Below are 7548 nucleotides of genomic sequence, written 5' to 3'. Positions count from 1 at the left end.
TAATATCAAACTGTGGCATAGACCTAAAAGGGAATGTAAGAAATCTAAATAAATCATCCTCCTAGGACTGAAGTAAAACCGCCTGAGATGTATTTGTTCCTAAGGATCACCTCAGCAGGTTATTATCTGTCCTCTCAGAGCCCACCCTTCTTAGAACATCCTTCTTTATTGACATTTTGCTGCAATTTAAGTGCATTTCCTATTGTCTCGTCTTCAATGAAGATCTAATAGCTTGAAGGGGTCTCCTAAAGCCAGAAAACCTGCCTTCAGTAACCACTGGCAGAATCCACAAATTCAGTGATTTTAGCAGACTCTTTTTGCATTGGTTTTATATTCACTCATCTAACTTGAATACTTAGCTCATAAGGAAAGAGCCCGGAGCTTCTAGGAATGAGAGAGAGAGAGAGAGAGAGAGAGAGAGAGAGAGAGAGAGATTGAGAGAGTGCTTCATAAACCCCCAATTCTCTATCCAGCCTTGTTGGTTATCTCTGGCTTGATTAAAGGGAATGATACTCATTTGTAAATGCATTCCAGGATCTGGTTCAAGTTGTGTCAGACTGGGTTTAGTAGGATGACATGGGCAAGACACTTGAGTCTCTGGACTGCTGATGGGCACCTCCACTAATTTATGATCTCTCCAGTGGCTTCAATGCCAGTGAGTTCCACTTTGTAAGTTTCATTCTTCTGATGACCACAGCAGATATTAAAAAGCATTGCCCTCTCATGCCTCTTTTCTTGATTCTTCACCCTCGAAAATGGCCTTCTTTATATTTGAGTAATGGTGGCCATTAGGCTTAAAATTCGTAAGTTTTCCTTTACAGCAACCAACTGACAAACAAAAAAACCTTTTTATATCCATTGCCATTCTTACAATTTTAGGGGAAGATGTATTCTTCCTTTCGTTGAAGATTAGTGTCTCCAACTGTATATTAGAATCCATTGCCTTCTGTCTCTTTGGGGACATCTCACTCTTCAGCTTCCCTTTCTTTTTTCTTTCTTTTTTTTTTTTTTAAGGTTTTATATATTTATTTGTCAGAGAGAGAGAGCACAAGCAGGGGGAGCTGCAGGCAGAGGGAGAAGCAGGCTCCCCGCTGAGCAAGGAGCCCGATGTGGGACTGGATTCCAGGACTCCGGGATCACGACCTGAGTGGAAGGCAGATGCTTAATCAACTGAGCCATTCAGGCAAACCTTCAGCTTCCCTTTCAACAGGAACCTTCCCCTCAATTTATAAACATGTTTGAGACTCCAACACATAAAACCCTTCCCCAAACCCAGTGCTCCCTTCTAGCTACTGACTTTTCTCTCTCCATTCCTTCAAAGTCAAGTGTATTGATGGAATAATCTCTACTCGTAACACCACTTCTTCACCAGCCCGGTAATTGGTCTCCCATTCCCAACAATGCAGGGAAAGATACCCAAGCAAAGGCTTCCGACAATTTCTTAACTGCCAAATCCTTATCGAGTCTTTCCTGATCACTCTGTAGCAATTGATACTTTTACCCACGTTCTCCTCCTTTTGATTTTGAGATACTTTCTCCTATTTTATGTCTTTCCCTTTGAGATACTTTCTCCTATTTTATGTCTTTCCCTTATGAGATACTTTCTCCTATTTTATGTCTTTCCCTTAATCATTTTACTCTACTAATCCTGTGAAAGACCAACAGTCCTGTTTTGGGTTCTCCTATCTTGTTTGTTGAGAAGATTTCAACCTCTCCCTTGGTTCTGACACCTAGATTCCAGATTTCATATTTCATTTCAGTTCTTTCTCCTCCTGCTCCAGACATGTATATTCAACTTTCTCCTAAAAACTTCCATGTAAATGCTTCCTAACCTCCTCCAGCTTCAATGATGCCCGCTTCTCTGTCCTGTTCTTCCCACTGTTCCTATTCCTTCCATATTCTCTCTTGGCCTGAGGCAGAAACCTGGGATTAATTCTGGATGTTTTTCTGTGACATCCCCAACCCCACCCCCCAACACACACACATATCCAACTAGTCACCAAACCTTCAAATTCTTTCCTAAACCTTTCTCATGTCAAGCCTCTCCACTTCATCCCTATGGACTTGCCTTAGGTCCTCATCATCTTCCAAATGCTCTCCACCTGTAGCTTGGCCTCCACATCACCAGTCCTCCATGCTCCTGCCAGAGTGCACACACCATTCACATTTCTCTACTCCCTATGGTCTTTTGTAGATGCACATCATTAAGATTTTATTTACTTGAGAAAGAGCGGGAGAGTGAGCACCAGTGGGGGAACAAGCAGAGGGAAAGGGAAAAGCAGGTTCCCTGCTGATCACAGAGCCCGACACGGGGCTCGATCCCAGGATGGACCCCAGGATCATGACCTGAGCCAAAGGGAGACGCTTAACCAACTGAGCCACTCAGGCGCCCCCGCATAACTCCTGATCAGAGTACACAAAGGCCTTCACAATCTCACCATCACTGCCTTCCCACCACCACCACCACTTCACCTTCCAACAGTATCATTCTATGTTCTTTGTGCCCCAATCCCACTGCCTGGAATGCCTTCCGAAGCCCAGAGTAGGTGCCCCCTCTTCCAAGAAGACATCTATGATTATTATTGTGTGTGTGTGTGTTGTTGGGAGTGGGGGATATAATCACTCCCTTCTCTTTCCTGCCTGTGAGTCTTTCACCTACAGGGTTGACTTGCCACTCTGCATCGTTAATATTTGCTGATATGTCTGTCTCCCCTCCTGGACTCTGAACTCCTTGGGGGTAGAGTCCAGGCATTTATCTTTGTGTTCCCTCTCACGGTGCCCATAGTATGTAACTGAATTGAGCTAAATTGAACTGAAGACAAGAAATATTCTGCAAAGTACTCAGGAATGTGAAGGGTTTCAGTTAATATGCCTGCCTCCTGCAGAAGATAGGAGCAGTTTGAGGTCTGGGGCTGCTTTTGTTTCTCCAGCACCTATCACAGTGCCCAGTACACAAGTAATATGTTTGACAGTGCATGGTGGCTCTTCTGCCTCAGGGTAATAGACTGCCCCCCCACCATGTGGCTGTTTTAAAAAATCTGTATGTTTGGGGACGCCTGGGTGGCTGTCAATTAAGCAACTGTCTTTGGCTCAGGTCTTGATCCCAGGGTCCTAGGTTTGAGTCCCGCATTGGGCTCCCTGCTCAGTGGGGAGCCTGCTTCTCCCTCGGCCTGCCCCTCCCCCTGCTTGTGCACACACGAGCGCTGTGACAAAAAAATCTCTAAAAAAATTAAATAAAAATCTGTGTTTGATCAATGCATAGAACATGGGGATGGACAATCATGTATTAGTGAAAAACACATGAGGGGGTCTGGCCAGCCAATCCCCTTCCCTGAGAACTCTGGTGGTGAGTCACTAAAATCATGCATGATGCCCTCACATGCTCTTCCCCCCAAGTGGTGAGTCTCCGCTAACTCAGCAAGGAATTAACAAGGGTGGGGTGGGGGATACAGAGAGATTCTAGGCAAGCTCCTTTTTTTTTTTTTTTTAAGTTTTATTTATTTATTTGACAGAGAAAGCACAAGTAGGCAGAGCATCAGGGAGAGGGAGAAGCAGGCTCCCTGCAGAGCAAGGAGCCCAATGCAGGGCTTGATCCCAGGACCCTGAGATCATGACTTGAGCCGAAGGCAGCCGCTTAACCAACTGAGCCACCCAGGTGCCCCAATCTCTCTTTCTTCTAGGTCTTTGAAGTGGAAGATTAGGTAAAGTCTAATCTGGGTGCAGAGAGAACAAAGGATAATGCAGGTATGTGAAGGAGGCAGGGAAAGAATATGAGAAAACAGAGGGAGAGAAGAAAAATAGGGGGATAGGGAGAGGAGGAGGAGGGAGATAGAGGAAAGAAAGGGAGAGGGGGAGAGACAAAGGGAGGGGGGAGAGACAAAGGAGAGAGAGAGACAAAGAGAGAGGCAGAGACACAGAAGCTTTCAGGGCTAGGTTCCAGACTCTCTTGAGGCCGGCTGTTTTCCAGACTTCAGGTTCTATAAGCTACACGTGGCCTCCCGAAGAATTCTCCTCATCCACTTTGACTCTTGTCTACAGAGCAGCCAGAGTGATTTTTTTTTTAACCAAATCTTTAATGGCCACACTGACTTTCTTTTAATCTCTCCAACTAGCTAGGTTCTCTCTGGCTACAGGGCCTTGAGTCTGACATCCTCTTTCCCTGGAAGTGCCCCCACTCACCACCACTCAAGCCCTAACTTCTCTTTTCTAACACACAGTGGCAACTTTACAGTTACTTACACGATTCGCTGATGGTCTATCTCCTCAAAAAGATCCTTTTTTTTTGTAGTTACCCATCAATGTCATTCAAATAGCCCAGTGCCAAATGCATAGTATACATTCGATGGTTTGTTGAAGGAAGGGAGAAACAAAATATCAGTCACCGGTTTTGCTGAGGTTTGAAATTTTCTGTTACATCCCCCAAATCCCTCCCATGGCTCATCTCATGATTTCAGTTCTCCCATTGGAGTTCCTTCTTCCAGGTTCTTGAGCATCTTGTCCTCTGGGCATGTCAGTGTTCACACTTTGAGGTAGAGTCAAATCCTCCCAAAGGGTCTCGGTGGCGCTTAGGACATTAGGCACCAGCAGGTTTTGGGACTTGAGGAGCAAGAAATAAGGGAAAAGGCATCAAAGCAAACCTTCCCAAACTGTGTGAGAGAGAAAAATAAGAGGAAGAAAACCATAGAACACCAGATCAAAATTTGCATAATAAACAAACCACATGCTTCCCCAAGGAGCTTATAAATCTCTTTTCCATCAGCATACCAAAAGAGAGATGATTTCCTCCTCTTCCTCTCACACACAAAATACAGTGTGACTTGTGGCTTTGTTTTGTTTTGCATGGTCTTCTGGGAATTCCAGTCTCCTAGAATAAAGTGAGAAAAGTGTCTTCTACTTTCCACTAATCCACCAATGAGTCCCTGGCAGAGCACGGTCTGCCACAACTCCTGGGAAGCCCTCAGAGTGCGGAGGGAGTGCGAAAGAACAAGGAAGAAAGGAAAGCAAAGTCTGCTTTTATTTGGGTTCCATGAATTGACTCCGTGTAACTAACTGGGTCCCCATTCCCCTCTTCGTCACAAAATGGGATTTGGGGATTCAGGGGAAGCTTTCCCTGAAGTAGTAAAAATTCTTAGATTACCATATATGTCTTTTAATCTCAGTACAAGATAGCACATCCAAGGAAACACTAAATTACTTGAAGGCCTCCCACTGGGATCAAAGAATTCCCTTGTCTCCACACGAAAATGTTAAAATTCTCTCCCCACATCCTAAGAGCCTTCACGTTCTTTCCTTCCCAAAGAGAACACTTTGTCTCCTTACCCTGAGCCAACACCCTTCACCTGTATCTATTTACTACCCCTCTACTCCAATAAGCTTGCCTTTGATCAGCTCTAACGCATTTGTGATGATGATACAGTCCACTGCACCCTGTGGGCCACGAGCGCTCATTTGTTTTCCAGTATGCCACTTGACATTTATTTATAATATTAATATTCTTAATTGTTCTCATGTGCTTATTTCTTTATTCAGTGCCTAAAGTCCTTAAGGGAAAGAATGTTTATACACACACATATATACTTCCAATTCAGTTAAATTCAGAAAGCATTTACTCTATTGTATCAATGCCCGGCACGTGGGTAAGTGCATGGCATGTACAGAAAATACAGTGACTACAGAGAAAAACATTTTTTATTTTATTTATTTATTTTTTAAAGATTTTATTTATTTATTTGAGAAAAAGAGAGGAGCACACAAGCAGGGAGAGCAGCAGAAGCAAGCTCCCCGCTGAGCAGGGAGCCGACGTGGGGCTCGATCCCAGGACTCTGGGATCATGACCTGAGCCGAAGGCAGACACTTAACAGGCTGAGCCACTCAGGCACCTGAGAAAAACATTTTTTAAATAGATGTGACACTGTCCCTACCTTGGATATGTTTGTAGACACCTAGTTCTTTAGGAAACAAATTTTAAAAATATATATGTATATGTTAAAACATGTATATGAGAAAACACACATATATAGGTTTTATATATAGTCATACGCACAGGAAAATAGTTCAAATAATTTTAGTTGATATGTAAACGTATAGAATGCACAGATATTTGAACAAATAACAACAATACGGGATTTCAAGAGTTGCAGAGGGAACCGAGAAACCTTGCAGGGACAACACTTGAGCTGAGCATAGAGATGAACTCTCCAAGAGGAGAAGGTGCAGGAAGGTCATCATAGGTAAGGGAAAAGAGGATAATAGGAGATATAAAAAACCTGAGCTTCTAGAGAACACGGGAGAGTTGGATAGGACTTCTGATGCAGAGATACAATTTAGTGAGGCGAAGACTAAGAGATGGATCTGGAAAGAGACGTTGGGCTCTGTTAAGAAATTTGCTCCTTATCGTACAAGCAGAGAGCCTTGGAAGGTTTCTCATTAGAAAGGAGAAGAAGAAAATACGCTAGTCCACAGGGGACAACGTCCCATGACCCCCAGAGGCACCTTAAATGGCAGGGAATACCAAACCCTACATATACTATGTTTTTTGCTATGCATACATACCTGTTATAAAGTTTAACATATAAATGAAGCACAGTAAGAGATTAGCAACAATAATAAAATAGAACAATTATAACAATACACTGCAACAAAGTTATGTGAGTGCAGTCTCGCCTCTCTCCCGAAGTATCTTATACGTACTCACCCTCCTGGTGTAGCTGTGAGCCGATGAAACGCCTACCCTGAGGGGAGGTGATGGGAACAGGAGAGGAGGGAGGCGTTGCGAGGCCGGCCAGGCTACCGCCGACGCTCTGCCTATTAGTCGGAAGGAGGCTCATCTGCTTCCAACCCGGTTGACCCCGGGGACCGGAAACTACGGAACGCCAAAGTGCCGCGCGGCTGAGGGAGGACTACTGCATGCGTTTCCGCGAGATTTTCCGAGATTTTCCCTGGCAGCAGTCTGGAGGCTGGTGGGAGGCAGAGGCTTGTGAAACTGTAGAGCAGTTAGGCAATTGGCTGACTGTGCAGGCGGGTAGTAACCCAAAGGAAGGCCGTGGTCGTATAAGAAGTGGAACTAGAGGAGGAGAAGTGGAACTCCGAGGAGAGTGAGTGTTGGAGAACTCTACCGGGAAAAAAAAAACACAAAATCAGTACAAAAGTGATTACTCATTTAGAGTAAGAGAAGAGATCACAACAAATTACGAGTAATAAAAAGCGGTAAAGCACCACGGAATTCAGAAAAAGTGACATAATAATTTTATCATAACCATAATCAACTGCAGACATGCCCCTACAACACTTTTCTCCTGCATCTTTCCTCTGAATACTTTTTTCTGTTTTGAGATACAATTCATATAACACAAAGTTCACTATTTCAAAACATACAGTTTAGTGGTTTTCAATATATTCCCTAGGTCATGCGACAATCATCACCATCTAATTGCAAAATATTTCTACCCACCCCCAAAGATTCCATTTGGGATGAGCAGTCAGTACCAAGTGACCCCACCTTCTCTAGCCCTTGTGAACCCTAATCTGTTTTCTGTCTCCATAGATCTG

At 44.0% G+C, this 7548-nt stretch overlaps 1 long non-coding RNA gene across 1 annotated transcript; it reads right to left on the bottom strand.

The window, feature by feature from the left end:
• Positions 1-4168: 4168 nt before the first annotated feature.
• Positions 4169-6971, bottom strand: LOC118014734. Its single transcript, XR_004680363.1, has 3 exons — positions 6695-6971; positions 4765-4864; positions 4169-4646 (listed from the first exon to the last, which is right to left on the bottom strand). It is a non-coding gene; the product is annotated as an uncharacterized LOC118014734 (long non-coding RNA).
• Between the last annotated feature and the right edge of the window lie 577 nt (positions 6972-7548).

The sequence above is a fragment of the Mirounga leonina genome, unplaced genomic scaffold (genome assembly GCF_011800145.1).
Source record: "Mirounga leonina isolate KUSES-001 unplaced genomic scaffold, KU_Mleo_1.0 Mir_165, whole genome shotgun sequence".
In the NCBI taxonomy this organism is placed as follows: Eukaryota; Metazoa; Chordata; class Mammalia; order Carnivora; family Phocidae; genus Mirounga; species Mirounga leonina.
This window is presented reverse-complemented; position numbering and strand designations above follow the sequence as displayed.